Genomic DNA, 15,514 nt, shown 5'->3' on the forward strand with positions numbered 1-15,514 from the left:
AGGTCCCTGAGGTCAGGTGGGAGGATGGGCTAAGGGAAGAGGTTAGAGACTGGGAGATCTCCTTCCCTCAACTCCTATGCAGGTTGGAGGCATCAGAGCAGCCCAAATATGGCACCTCTGTGTAAAAGACGGAACAAGGGAGAGGCAGGTGCCCCAGGCTACGTGTGTGGTGGTAAGCAGGGAGAAGACTGGGCCAAGATGTGCAGAGGGCGACGTGGGGGGTGGGGAAATCTCAGGGCTTGCCTTCCCGGAACAAGATACAATGCCTAGTTCAAAAGAACTACTCAATACATACTGGCCCAATGATTGAATGATAAATGGATCAGAAATAGGGGTCCCTTGGCCGGGCGCGGTGGCTCATGCCTTTAATCCCAGCACTTTGGGAGGCCGAGACGGGTGGATCACGAGGTCAAGAGATCGAGACCATCCTGGTCAACATGGTGAAACGCCGTCTCTACTAAAAATACAAAAAGTTAGCTAGGCATGGTGGCGCGTGCCTGTAATCCCAGCTACTCAGGAGGCTGAGGCAGGAGAATTGCTTGAACCCAGGAGACGACGGAGGTTGCGGTGAGCCAAGATCGCGCCATTGCACTCCAGCCTAGGTAACAAGAGCGAAACTCCATCTACAAAAAAAAAAAAAAAAAAAAAAAATAGGGGTCCCTAAGGCCGGGCGCGGTGGCTCAAGCCTGTAATCCCAGCACTTTGGGAGGCCGAGGTGGGTGGATCACGAGGTCAAGAGATCAAGACCATCTTGGTCAACATGGTGAAACCCTGTCTCTACTAAAAATACAAAAAAATTAGCTGGGCATGGTGGCACGTGCCTGTAATCCCAGCTACTCAGGAGGCTGAGGCAGGAGAATTGCTTGAACCCAGGAGGTGGAGGTTGCGGTGAGCCGAGATCACGCCATTGCACACCAGCCTGGGTAACAAGAGCAAAACTCTGTCTGAAAAAAAAAAAAAAAAGAAAAAGAAAAAGAAGAAAAGAAATAGGGGTCCCTGGTGGGAAAGAGGAGCGGTGATGACTGCTTTTGTAGAACAATCATGGGCATCTAAACCTCTTCCTAGACAGAGTAAGCATGAAACGTGCCCAACTTACATGGGAGGACTTGATTCTTCCACCCATTCATTCGACTAACACGTATTGAGCTACTTGCTCTGAGCTAGTAGCCAGGGGTTCCGCAGTAAATCAGACAAGGCAAGGGGCCTGCTACACTTCAGAGTTCATTGAGCAAACAGAATGAAGAGGAAGGGATTGTTGATGTGGAGGGAGAGGAAGGAGGGAGGGGTGAGAGGCAATTAAAAGGTGAGCTTCTTTCCCCTGCACTCCACCACCTCAGCTAACTCTTCTGTGACCTATTTGGAGTTGGGAACTAGCTTATCGACCTTGAGGCTTCCTTCTCTGCTGCGCCTATCGTATGGTCAGTTTTTAATGTTTCTTGGATTGAAGGCACCCTATGGAGAGATAAGGACAAGGTCCGTTGCTTTCAGCAGAGGTTGGAAAACCAGGCTGGGAAGATTCCATCCAGGATTTCTTAGCCAGTCAGGTGCAAACCCCCAAATGGAGGGAAACCCCCTAGCCCATGCCCAGCCTACTGCCAAGGTGTCTGGTACTCTTGTGGCTGCCATGGGGCCAGCCTGAGAGGTAAGAGGAGGCACTACAGGAGGTGGAAGCTAGACCTTGCTAGCAGGGCTATTGTAAGGAGGGTCTCCACCTCATTGGTTTGGTCCACACGATGCTGGAATTAGATAGGGCATCTTATATGCAGGAGGTATCTGAGAGAGGGGTGCCTCCATATCCCATAATAAGGCCACATCTACTGTGCACCTGCATTGTCCCAGGCCCTTTACATGGTGTAATCTCTGGTCCTTACAACTCCATTAGCACCTTGGTTCCACATCTGAAAACTGACATAGCAATTCTTACTTGCTAAGTGCAGGCTCAGTGATATACAATCTCGAAGCATCCTTCACCTTATATGAAGTTGGGTCCCAAGTAACACCATTCACGTAGACAGCAATGTGAATGGTGTCCTGTGGGGTCGTGCAAAGCAGTAGACTCTCCTGCCAGAGAATTTCTGTCTCCATTTAATGGATACAGAGACTTAGGTGGCCTAAGAGGTTGCCCAGCTAGTAGCATCAGAGGTCAGATGAGTCAACCTCATGAGTCTGATGTCAGAAGCTGTTCTCTTTTTACTCCATCCCTCTCTCAGCCCACTCTCCATGCCAGCCTACCCTGAGAGGATGGATGAGGATGTTATGTTAATGGCATCTGTCATGTCCCTGACTTATCATGAGACATCCAGGATGAGCCAGATGCCAGCGATGGGCAAACGTGAGTGATGGAAAACAAGTGTGTGAGTGATGAAGTCGGCTCTTGCCAGGAGATGAGGATGAAAAATCTCTTGACCAAACCCCATGTCTGAAGCTGCCAGTTTCCAATACCAGAGAGACTGTCACCATCCTGCCGTAGGAGGTTGGGGACCGGGACAACTTCAGGCCCTCTGAGAAGCAGCACCTGGGCTAGAGGCTGGGCCAGGGGAAAGACTTTGAATGTTATCTCCAGGGGGAGAGAAAGGTGAAGGGAGGACTCAGCCTCCACCTGTGGCCAGCTCCACCCGGGGAGCCCGACTCCTTGACAGACTCCTGGCTACGGGGATGTCTCTGAGCTTTTGAAGTGTCATTGTTACTGCTCCACAGCTGGACTCAGACTTAAGACATTTGTGGGCCAGGCACAATGGCTCACGCCTGCAATCCCAGCACTTTGGAAGAGGTGGGAGGATCACTTGAGGTCGGGAGTTTGAGACCAGCCTAGCAAACATGGTGAAACCCTGTCTCTGCTAAAAATACAAAAATTAGCTGGCCGTGTTGGCATGCACCTGTAATCTCAGCTACTCAGGAGGCTCAAGTGAGAGAAGCGCTTGAACCCAGGAGGCAGAGGTTGTGGTGAGCCAAGATGGCACCATTGCACTCCAGCCTGGGCAACAGAGGGAGACTCTGTCTCAAAAAAAAAAAAAAAAGACATTTGTGGACTATAGGCGAGACCCTGCAAGGAAAGGCAGGCCCCTGAAGCTTGGGCCAGGGGTGTGGGGAGTAAAGTGAACCCTTTCAGAGGCATTTAGGTTGGTCACACTGAGTCCAAAGCCTGGGTCTTCTCCGAGCTCATCATTTCTTTTCTCTCTTAACATTGATTGCTTTACCTATAAAATAGCCAGATAACCAGGTTGTGAGCATCCCTTGACCCCCTGAGTTAGCACAGAGGTCAAGGGCATGGTCTCTAGAGCCAGACTCCCTGGGTTCAGGCTCCCATTCTATCACTTGCTTGGTGACTTTGGGAACGTTATCTAACCTCTTTGTGCCTCCTGTGCCTCCGTTTTGTCATCCATAAAATGGGGATAATAGTAGAACCCACCCCTTAGAGCACAGCGGCTCACACCTGTAATCCCAGCACTTTGGGAGGCTGAGGCAGGCAGATCACTTGAGGTCAGGAGTTCGAGACTAGCCTGGTCAACATTGTGAAACTCTGTCTCTCCTAAAAATACAAAAATCCGCCGGATGTGGTGGCGGGCGCTTGAAATTCCAGCTACTTAGGAGGCTGAGGCAGGAGAATCACTTGAACCTGGGAGGCAGAGGTTGCAGTGAGCCGAGATCATGCCACTGCACTCCAGCCTGGGTGACAGAGTGAAACCCTGTCTCAAACAAACAAACAAACAAACAAACAAACAAAAAAAAAAAAGAATTGCCATGAAGATTAGAACTATCCAGTGCTGTACATGGTGAATCAGTCTACACTGCGTATAAAAAAAAGGCTACAAATGAAGGCTCCTGTGATGTTTACTATTATGATGACCGTGTAGCAGGACACTGTACTTGGAACTGGCAGTGTGGTAGGGAACAAAGAACCAGTCCCCACCTTCCTGGAATTTGGGCCAGTCGTGGGAGGAGGTGACATACTTAAAGCACTTAGCATGATGTCTGACCCTGGGGACTCAATACCTCGTGCCTCTTACTGCCATTGTGAATGGGCGCTAGGCCCCTTAACACATCTCATCCACTCGACTTCCGTAAGAGGCCAGGAATTCTGTTCCCCTTGTCACAAGTAAGACACTAAAGCCCAGAGAGGGTGATGAGGGAAGAGGGAGGATGCTGCCTCTACCCTTTGTCTCGGCTACTGGTCACTTTTAGCACCAGCTGCAGCCAAACCGTTCTCCCTTGCTCGCTGCCTCCCTGAGTCACTTCCCAGCCGTCGGCAACAATTTTTGGGAAGGGGTTGGAAAATGCAGCGAAGAGAAGGATCTGTGTTCGAATCAATAATCCCATTATGAATCTGTCACCCATGAGTGTGTTTCACTATTTTTTTTTTTTTTTTTTTTTTTTTTTTTTTTTTTTGAGACGGAGTTTCACTCTTGTTACCCAGGCTGGAGTGCAATGGCACAACCTCGGCTCACCACAACCTCCACCTCCTGGGTTCAAGCAATTCTCCTGCCTCAGCCTCCCAAGGAGCTGGGACACTACAGGCATGTGCCACCATGCCCAGCTAGTTTTTGTATTTTTAGTAGAGACGGGGTTTCACCTTGTTGACCAGGATGGTCTCGATCTCTCGACCTCGTGATCCACCCGCCTCGGCCTCCCAAAGTGCTGGGATTATAGGCGTGAGCCACCGCGCCCGGCCCTTGTGTTTCACTTTTTTAATACACTTGTGTATTCTGGGCTTACACTGAGGGGTAAACCTTATCTTTCATGGTGCTGGACAGTTCTCTGCAGAGTCTCGGGAAGTACCTTCCCCAAAGGTCCTGCTCTCATCTCCTCCTGTATCAGACATTGGACCAGATATTCAGTTCCCTTAGTTCAGTAAAGAGGCTCATGCTGGGAGGAAAACAGGGGGTTTTGAATCACATGTAACCTACACACATGAGACATTTATTAACTCCTGGACTTTTCGCATTGTGTCAGTGAATCCTCCCAACTACCCGGAAAGGTGTGTGTCGTTTTTCAAATGAGGAAGGAACTTCAGAGAGCCTGGGTGGCCTCCCCAACAACACACAGCTGTCTAGGGCCAAGCTGGAGTCCAATTCCCCTGCATTCTGGTTTTCTTGAAAGTGGAACCAGAGGTTCAAGCAGAGGAAGGGATCCTGGATAGAGGGAGATGGACCCTGCCCCCAAAATGCCCCATGGAGAATGAGAGGGAAGAAAGGAAGCGGTCCTCAGAGGGCTTGGGAAGGGCTACCCAGGTCCAGGCTCGGGGGCGTCCTCAGAACCCCGGGCTGCTAAGAGCATCTTACCTTAAACACCTGGGCCCGATTTTTTCTTCTAGTTTTTCAAGAGCGCAAGGAGTCATCTGTACTCAGAGTTTCCCTGGAGGGCCTGGGGGCATTGGAATAGGCTCCTGGTGTTGTCCCCAGCCAGCCCTGTAGAAGGCCTTCACTCCGTCAGTCATGTTCCAGGTACCTGCTGTAGCTCAGATGAGGGTCTCATTCTAGCAGAACATTACCTATCAGGTTTTTTTGTTTGTTTGTTTGTTGAGATGGTGTCTCGAACTCTCATTGCCCGGGCTGGAGTGCAATGGCGCGATCTCGGCTCACTGCTACCTCCGCCTCCTGGGTTCAAGCGATTCACTTGCCTCAGCCCCCCAACTAGCTGGGATTATAGGCGTGCACCATCACACCTGACTAATTGAGGGGCCTCTTTTGGATGCAGGACAGGAGGGGCCTTTCTGAGGAGTCAGCGTTTGGGCAGAGACCTGGGTGGGGGAGAATGAGCCAATCTTGTGGGGTTGGGGGCTCCGCAAGTGTGCATGTCCTGAGGTCAACCAGGTAGGTGTTTCTGATGACCAGTGAGGAGGTGAGGGAGGCTAGAGGGGAAGGCGGAAGAGCAAGTGAGCCTCTGAGAAGAGCTCACTGGTGTCCATAAGCCAGGCCTCCTGGGCAAGGGGAAAGACTCTGAATGTTATCCCCGGTGGGAGAGAAAGCTGTTGGCAGTTGTGAAACAGGGAGGGCAAGGAGGGGGCTCAGAGTGTGGTCCAGGCAAGAGCCAGCAGGGTGTGGCTTCACGGTGGAGGGTGGCAGTGGAGATGGAGAGAAGAAGATGGCTTTGGGATTCACACAGAAGAAATTTCAGAGTGCCCAGTGCTCTCCCAAGGCAGAGTATGATTCCTATAGGTCTGTAGATCTTGGAAACAGAAATCTTTTCGAAAATCAATTCTGTGTTCTCGCAACAGAGTTCCAGCAGCCCCCATGTCAGCTTCTCCTGGGTCAAGGGCCCTGCGTCCTCTCTTCAGGCTCCTGGAAATTCTTCTTGCAGTTCTTTGTCAAAATCAGGGGCAAGGCTAGTATCACATGATGAATGGTTGGTGCCTACAGCAGCCATTGCTATTAAGCTGTTGTAAATGGGTGGAAAGGCAGGTGGATGTGAGGAAGACAGAGCGTACACGACCTTGAGGGTAGCTTCCCCAAAGACCCAGACAGCAGGTGGCGACCAGGGACCATGGCCATGGGACATCCAGTCAAGGGAAGGAAAGGGATGTGGGCTGCAGAGGCGCCACCAGGATCTAATCGCAAGAAGACATTTCTAGATTCCATATTTATTGGCCCTCTGAGGGGCGCAGCTTGGCCCTTACTAGTTAAATGAAAAGTTACTTCATTCTTTGAACTTACATTTTCTCATGCTAAACAATGGGAACATAAGGCCTACTTCACAGGGTTGTTAGGAGGATCACAAGAAACAATGTAAAGTTTTATAGTCCTGCCTTAACCTCCTGAGTAGCTGGGATAACAGGTGCACACCACTAGGCCCAGCTAATTTTTGTATTTTTAGTAGAGACAGGGTTTCAGCATATTGGCCAGGCTGGTCTCAAACTCCTGACCTCAGGTGATCTGCCCATCTCAGCCTCCCAAAGTGCTGGGATTACAGCTGTGAGCCACTGCGCCAAGCCACTACTCAGTATCTTTCTAGTAAATTCCATTTTTGGTGAAATCAGGTAGAGTTGCTCATAACGCAGAACCCAAATTATTACAGGATGCGAACATGGTACCTAACCCTACTTTCCACCACAATCTAAGCTGGTGACGTTAATTTCTCTAAATAATATAACGGACATTGATTATTTTATGGGCTGTTGTACATTTCAATTTGATTCCTATTTAGGGAAATCCCCCAACTTACGAATCCTAGTGGAAGACAGAGTTCTTTTTTTTTTTTTTTGAGATGGAGTCTTGCTCTGTCGCCCAGCCTGGAATGCAATGGTGCAGTCTAGGCTCTGCAAACTCTGTCTCCTGGGTTCAAGTGATTCTCCTGCCTCAGCCTCCCAAGTAGCTGGGATTACAGTCATTTGCTACCACACCTGGCTAATTTTTGTATTTTTAGTGGAGATGGGGCTTCACAGTGTTGGCCAGGCTGGCCTCAAACCCTGACCTCATCCATCTGTCTCAGCCTTCCAAAGTGCTGGGATTACAGGCGTGAGCCACCACGCCTGGCCCATAGTTCTTATTCTGCAAGGAAATGGAAATGCCAAACATTTGCTTTTCCAGCTTCCCTTGCAGGTAGAATGTGGCCATATGACCTGGAATTCACCAGTTAGAAGCAATCATCTTGGGCTTTTAACCAGAGTCAGTGACACAAGAAGCAAGAACTGTGGAGAATCTTCTCTGGTGGCAGTAGTGGTTGCAGCAAGATCCAGTTGCAGGGCAATAAGTCAGCAACAGAATTCCATATCTAGGGTTGATGGTGGTAGCAGTGGGCACCTTACCCAGGGTTCCATGAAGGTGACAGTAACCACAGTAGCTTCATCAGACAAGTGCTGTGGCAAGATTTTGGGCATTGATTTTGGTCTCTAAACCTAGTAGTGAAGCTCTGAACTACTACCTTTTTTTTTTTTTTTATGGAGTCTTGCTTTGTTGCCTAGGCTGGAGTGCAATGGCACCATCTCGGCTCACTGCAACCTCCACCTGCTGGGTTCAAGCAATTCTTGTGTCTCAGCCTCCCCAGTAGCTAGAATTACAGGCGTGTACCACCACGCCCTGGTAATTTTTGTATTTTTAGTAGAGACGGAATTTCACCATGTTGGCCAGGCTGGTCTCAAACCCTGAGCTCAGGTGATCTGCCCACCTCAGCCTCCCAAAGTGCTGGGATTACAGGCATGAGCCACTGCTCCCGGCCGCTACTCAGTATCTTTATAGTAAATTCCTTTTTTGGTGAAATCAGGTAGAGTTGCTCATAACCCAGAACCCAAATTATGACAGGATGTGAACGTGCTGCTTAACCAAACTCTCCACCACAATCTAAGCTGGGGATGTTAATTTCTCTAAATAATCTAATATGGGCCAAATTTGAGCTGTGATTAGCATGGGATTATAAAAAGAAAGGCTTTGCAGAGAGATCTCTGTAAATTCTGGCTCTATAGGTATGGCTGAGACCGATGGTTGTCATCCCAAATTCCATCCTCTCTTTCCTCAGAGTCCTAATTTTCTTCAGTGGCACTATCCCTAGATAAAAGACTATACTTCCCAGCTTCCTTCATGCTAGAAGACTCTGACATTTAGCACACGCCCTTTTTGCTCTTTTCACCTTTCTTCTGGCTTCCTTTCTGAAAACACAGACATGATGGCTAGTGCTCCAGCATCTCTTTTGGTCTATGAGGTGACCTTGAGGATGGAAACCAACATTACAGCAGAAGGAAGGAAGGAGTCTGGGTACCTAAAAACCCATGAGCCGCCACATCAGCCCAGGACTGCCCCAGTGAGCTCGGCGTTTAAGCCACTGGTCTCTGGTCTGTTTTACTAGAGACTGCAAGTGATTCCTCAGGGATACCACGGAGAAGCACTGGAAATCAACTGTTCTGACCTGTCGGAAAATGGAAGTGTTGCTGTTATAGCAGAGATCTGGTTTGTCCTCAGGTCTTAATGGCTGGAAATCTCTCTTGCATCTGTCTCTCCTCTCCAGCCTCGTAGAACTCTGGCCTCACGTCATCGTCTTCTCTTCCCTGCCATCTAGATGTCCTCCTCCAGGGTCTTGAGTGGTGGTCCCTAGAATAGCTTTTGCAGTGGACTAGGTGCCACCAGCTTTGGCTTTGCTTCAGGGAAGCTCCTTACTGTTTTTTTTTTTTTTTTTTTTTTTGAGACGGAGTTTCGCTCTTGTTACCCAGGCTGGAGTGCAATGGCGCGATCTCGGCTCACTGCAACCTCCACCTCCTGAGTTCAGGCAATTCTCCTGTCTCAGCCTCCTGAGTAGCTCGGATTACAGGCACGCACCACCATGCCCAGCTAACTTTTTGCATTTTTAGTAGAGACGGGGTTTCACCATGTTGACCAGGATGGTCTCGATCTCTTGACCTCGTGATCCACCCACCTCGGCCTCCCAAAGTGCTGGGATTACAGGCTTGAGCCACCGCGCGCGGCATCACTGTTTTTTTTTGGTGTTTTATCCCCACAATGCCCAGCATTCTCTGCATATACAAAAGCTGAGGTAGGAGGCGGGACTTGACTCTGGACCAGACTGAAGACTGGCTGAAACAGAGAAGAGGCTTAAGCACCTCCCCATCACACACCCACCAGAGCACCTCGACAGTTAACCGTAGCCATGGCAACACCCAGAAGTCACTATTCTTTTTTAGAAATTTCTGAATAACTTACCCCTAAATTTGCATGTAATTTAATTAAATGTGACCTGCCCCTGAGCTGCTGCTCTCAACACAATGCCTGTGGGTTAGTCCCGCTCTGCAGGGGCAGTCACAGAGCTGAAGCACTGCCACCTCAGTAAAGCTGTTCTCAGCCGGCCACAGTGGCTCACGCCTGTAATCCCAGCACTTTGGGAGTCCGAAGTAGGCAGATCACCTGAGGTCAGAAGTTCAAGATCAGCCTGGCCAACACGGTGAAACCCTGTCTCTGCTAAAAACACAAAAATTAGCCGAGCATGGTGGTGTGCACCTGTAATTCCAGCTACTCAGGAGGCTGAGGCAGGAGGATCTTTTGAACCCAGGAGGCAGAGGTTGCAGTGAGCTAAGATTGTGTCATGCACTCTAGCCTGGGGTGACAGACCAAGACTCTGTCTCAAAAAAAAAAAAAAAAAAAATCCTTCCCAGACAGAGCCCCAATTTGGGGGCTCCCCTGCCCTGCAGCAGAGCTACAATCATTTTAATCCTGCTTCTAGTACTTGTGGTGTCCTTGGGGTGAGTTTTTTTTTTTTTTTTTTTTTTTTTTGAGACGGAGTTTCGCTCTTGTTACCCAGGCTGGAGTGCAATGGCGCGATCTCGGCTCACCGCAACCTCCGCCTCCTGGGTTCAGGCAATTCTCCTGCCTCAGCCTCCTGAGTAGCTGGGATTACAGGCACGCGCCACCATGCCCAGCTAATTTTTTGTATTTTTTAGTAGAGACGGGGTTTCACCATGTGGACCAGGATGGTCTCGATCTCTTGACCTCGTGATCCACCCGCCTCGGCCTCCCAAAGTGCTGGGATTACAGGCTTGAGCCACCGCGCCCGGCGGGGTGAGTCTTTTCTAGAACTTCTCTGTTCATCAGTTCTTTTGCCAGTAAAGTGGGAATAGTGATACCTGTCCTAGCTTTCTTAGAGGGCTCTCGGAAAAGTGCTCCGAAGATGATGAAGGATTGTGCAGAAGTCAGGTCATCTGTTTCTTGTTTATCAATGACAACTCAGAGTATCTCAACCATCTCATTTATGAGCTTTAGTTATTTTTTCTGTGTTATATTTGTCCACTCATCTTCCTACATTTCTCACTCCTCAGTCTTTTGAAGATCCACCTGAAGATTTATGCCTGTTGATTTGGTATTCTACTGTCTGTCATTTACATATGGCTAGCATTAATCTATTGAGATTTACAACTGCCTCTAGCGATCCCAGCTAATGTTTATTGAGTGCTTACTATGGGCCAGGCATTTTGCTTAACACGGTACAGATGATCAAATTTAAAACTCACAAAAAACCATGAGGTGGGTGCTTCTATTGTCTCCTTTTTACAGATAAGGAAACTGAGTTACAGCACGTTTGCAGTCAGGCAGCTAGTGAAGTCGTATAGTCAGTATTTGAACTCAGTGAATGAGGTTTTGTGGCAATCAGTTTGGGGACTCTAAGGAAGCAGAAGCTGGGACACAGCCGGGAGCGCAAGTGGCTTACCAGGGGAGGGGTGACACCTGGGAAAGGTGAAGAGGAGGAAGCAGGACTGGGCAGGAGAAGCTGAGGACTGCAGTGTGCATCTGACCGTCTCAGCCAACCGAACAGGGAGCTCGGAGAAAAGGCCGCCTGTTAGAGGAGCCTGAGCTGGGCAGAAATGGCCAGACCCTGTGTCACTCAAACACTGCCATGGAGTTCAGAGGGGCTACAGCTAGAGGTTGTCTGTTAACTGCATTCTTGCACCTATTCAGCGAGTTCTTTCTGAAGGGACATCCAAGCAGTGCAAAGCCATAGCGATACTGGAAAGGGGTCCTAATCCAGACCCTAAAAAAGGGTGAGTCTGTAATCCCAGCACTTTGGGAGGCTGAGGCAAATGGATCATTTGAGGTCAGGAGTTTGAGACCAGCCTGACCAACATGGTGAAATCCCATCTCTGACCAACATGGTGAAATACAAAAATTAGCCGGGCGTAGTGGTGCACATCTGTAATCCCAGCTACTTGGGAGGCTGAAGCAGGAGAATCGCTTGAACCTGGGAGGCAGAGGTTGCAGTGAGCCAAGATTGTGCCATTGCACTCCAGCCTGGGAGACAAGAGTGTAACTCCATCTCAAAAAGAAAGGAAGCAAGGGAGAGAGGGAGGGAGACAGGCAGGGAGGGAGGAAGGAAGGAAGTAAAAGAATGGCTACTCCATAGGCAGAGCAGCAGAAAGCTCGTTGGCTATTTTATGATTATCTCTTGACTATATGTTAAACAAGCAGTGGATTATTCATGAGTTTTCTGGGAAAGGGGTGGGCAATTCCTGGAACTAAGGGTTCCTCCCCTTTTCAGACCATATAGGGTAATTTCCTGACGTTGCCATGGCATTAGTAAACTGCCATGATGCTGGTAGGAGTGTCTTTTAGCATGCTAATGTGTTATAACTGGCATGTAATGAGCCACGAGTACCCAGAGGTCACTCTGATCGCCATCTTGGTTTTGGTGGGTTTTGGCCGGCTTCTTTACCGCAACCTGTTTTATCAGCAAGGTCTTTGTGACCTGTATCTTGTGCCGACCTCTATCTCATCCTGTGACTAAGAATACCCTAACCTCCTGGGAATGTAGCCCAGTAGGTCTCTGCCTTATTTGACCCAGCCCCTATTCAAGATGGAGTCACTCTAATTTGAACGCCTCTGACAATAGCATCTTCAAATTCTGCGTAATAAACAACCTTGACGTCTCAAGGGGTTTATTTCTTGCTCAGGGTCCCGGGGTCAGCCAGGCACAGCAAAGCTTGGCTCTGAACCACGGATTGGTTCCAAGGCTGCTTTACATATGGCTACAAGACATGTTCTTCTTATGGCAGATGCCAGGATGACCAGGGATGGAGCCAAATGACGCAAGCTCATTAACAGCCTCAGCCTGGGTCAGGTCTGCTCACGTCCTGTTGGCCGAAACTAGTCATGTGGTCAAACCAAAGACAATGGGGTGGGGCAATAATCTCTCCCCACAAAGGAAGCTATGGCAAGGGTGGAGAGAGAAGGAAGAAGTATGAATAAACGTACTATCTAGCCAGCCATCTGCCACCAAAGCCCATGCCCTTGGCCATTTCATAATCAGTAGCGAGTGCAGCACCTGGTGTGAGATATTATGGCGCCGTGGCTGAAAACATATCTGGAGTCAGATGGCTGGAGTTCAGATCCCAGCTCCAACTCTTACAAGCCATGTGATCTCAGGCCATCTACTTGGCCTCTGGGAGGCTCAGTTTCCTCTTTTGTAAAATAGGGATCATTTAAAAATCCACATTATGGGGTTGTGGGAGGATTAAATGAAAGGATATATGTAAAATGCTTGGCATGGTGCCTGGGATGTGGTAGGCACTTAATACATGTTATATTTACCTCGAATCCTTCCAGCAACCCTGTATTGTGGTACCTGTTTGTGAACTCAGAACCATGTATTATTCTGGGAATTTACCCTCTTCTTTGTGTTCTAAATGACTTCATCTCTCAGGCCATAGTTGATTGGTTCAGGGATGGGTACCCAGCCTGGGTCCCCCTGCAATTTCTTGAGATTTCTGCATTTGAGACTGAGATTTGGGTTTGGTCTGTTGCTGGTGGTGGAAAAGATGTAACACAACAATCCTGAGAGCTGTCAGCAACCGTTTGTTCTGCCTCTGGAGAAAGTCCACGGCCAGAGCATCAGGGATGATAAGAGGGAGCAGGCCAACATGGGAGTCCCTTCTCCATCGCTCCTTTGGCTCAAATGCACCTTCCCGCCCTGGCCAAGGTTGCGCTGTAATGTTCCAGCATTCCCATCAGTCCAGCATGGGTTTCTGTCACACTATCAACTAAAGAAGATCTTAACTAAGACACTCTGCCTCTTTTTTTTTTTTTTTTTTTTTTTTTTTTTTTTTTTTTAAGACAGGGTTTCACCATGTTGGCCAGGCTGGTCTTGAACTCCTGACCTCAGGTGATCTGCCTGCCTCGGCCTCCCAAAGTGCTGAGATTACAGGCGTGAGCCACCACACCCGGCCGACACTGTCTCTTATGTTACAAATCCCATTTTAGAGAAGGGTTGGACAGGGTATGTAGCTTGGCTAATGCCACAGAGAAGTGACTGGCAGAGGTGGGGTTTGAATCCAGGCCCAGGACAACAAAAGCCATGCTCCTTGTGGCCTTCCTCCAAAGAGCTCAATGTCATTGGCCAACCTGTAACCCCACCAAACCGTCCCCAGGCTGGTAATGAGGAGGCTGAAGAGAAGCAATCTTGGTGCTGACCCTACTAAGTGGCTGTGTAGAAGCCTCATCTGCACTGGTCTCTTTCGGCCATGCCCATCCAGCCTCTGGAGTGAAGCCTCACCTCATTGGTCCCCCCAAACCTCTTCTTTTCAGAGCTCTTCTGTTTTCAGCCCTGGCTGGGCCCTGGGCTTCCAGATGCGCATCCCAAGGGTCACTGCCCTCTCTATTCCAAGGCCTCAGCGTGGGATGCAGCACCTGCCTGCCGCTTTCCCCTGGGCTCACTGGCTTTGAACTTCTGCCTCTTCCCAGCGGGCCCCTCTTGTGCATGGTCTGTTTCTAGGCGTCCTCTGTCCCCTCCTTCTGCCATCTTGCCCCATCTCTAGACCTTCTCCTTCCCCTCCTTACTTAGCCCCATGGCTGCTTCCAGCACTTCCAGGGGCCACCCTCTACTCCACCCCACTTCTTGGCCCAGGTTTACCTCTTCCCATTCCCCAGCCTGCTGGGCTCAGACAAGGCCCAGCCTTGATGACTCCCAGATGTCTGTGGTACACCCAAGTTCCCTGCCAGCAGCTGCTTAGAGGCAAACAAGACGTAGGAAGGCCGGGCTCCATGGCTCATGCCTGTAATCCTGTCCTTTGGGAGTCTGAGGCAAGCCAATCACTTGAGGTCAGGAGTTCAAGACCAGCCTGGCCAACATGATAAAACCCTGTCTCTACTAAAAATACAAAAAATTAACTGGGCATGGTGGTGTGTGCCTGTAATCCCATCTACTCAGGATGCTGAGGCAGGAGAATTGCTTGAACCCAGGAGGCAGAGGTTGCAGTTAGGCAAGATCTCACCACTGCACTCCAGTCTGAGCAACAGAGCAAGACTCTGTCTCAAAAAACAAAAACAAAAACAAAAACAAAAATTAGCCAGGCATGATGGCAGGCACCTATCACCTCTACTCCTAGCTACTTGGCAGGCTGAAGCAGGAGAGTCGTTTGAGCTCGAGATGGGGAGGTTGCAGTGAGCAGAGATCCTGCCGCTGCACTCCAGCCTGGGTGGAGAAAAAAGACGAATCACCAAGAATCTGAAAAGTTCCTTGTCAGGAAAGCCTTATCCCAATATAGCTTTATTATGATGATGTAAGTAACACATGTTCATGGTGAAAAATAAGAAAATACTGATAAATAAAAAGAAAAACATTAAAATCACCCAGAGATAACTGCCATTAACATTTTGGTTCACCTGTTGTTTGGCAGCTTTCTAAGCATGTAAATACTTGTATTTCCAAAAATGGGGAGCCAGGTGCGATGGTTCACACCTGTAATCCCAGCTACAGGGGAGGCTGAGGCAGGAGGACCACCTGAGCCCAGGAGTTTGATACCAGCCTGGGCAACACAGTGAAACCCTGTTTCTATTTTTTTTTTTAAGTGATCCTACTCTATACTGTTTTGTAAACTTTCTTTCTCCCTGAATACATTGTAATATACCTCAAATGTCCTCTACCTTGTTCGATATTCTTCCACACCTTTACTAAATGGTGCCGTATTTTCCTGTTTATGGGTGTCCCCTGACACAAGGTCTAGTCTTTTCCACTGAAGGCCAACAGAACCCACCTAGAGAACCACCCATTGCTCTCAATGTCCCGCCAAGCCCTGGCACTGGGATGGGTCCATGGAGGACTCATGCCAGGG

The sequence above is a fragment of the Saimiri boliviensis genome, chromosome 2, assembly GCF_048565385.1.
Source record: "Saimiri boliviensis isolate mSaiBol1 chromosome 2, mSaiBol1.pri, whole genome shotgun sequence".
In the NCBI taxonomy this organism is placed as follows: Eukaryota; Metazoa; Chordata; class Mammalia; order Primates; family Cebidae; genus Saimiri; species Saimiri boliviensis.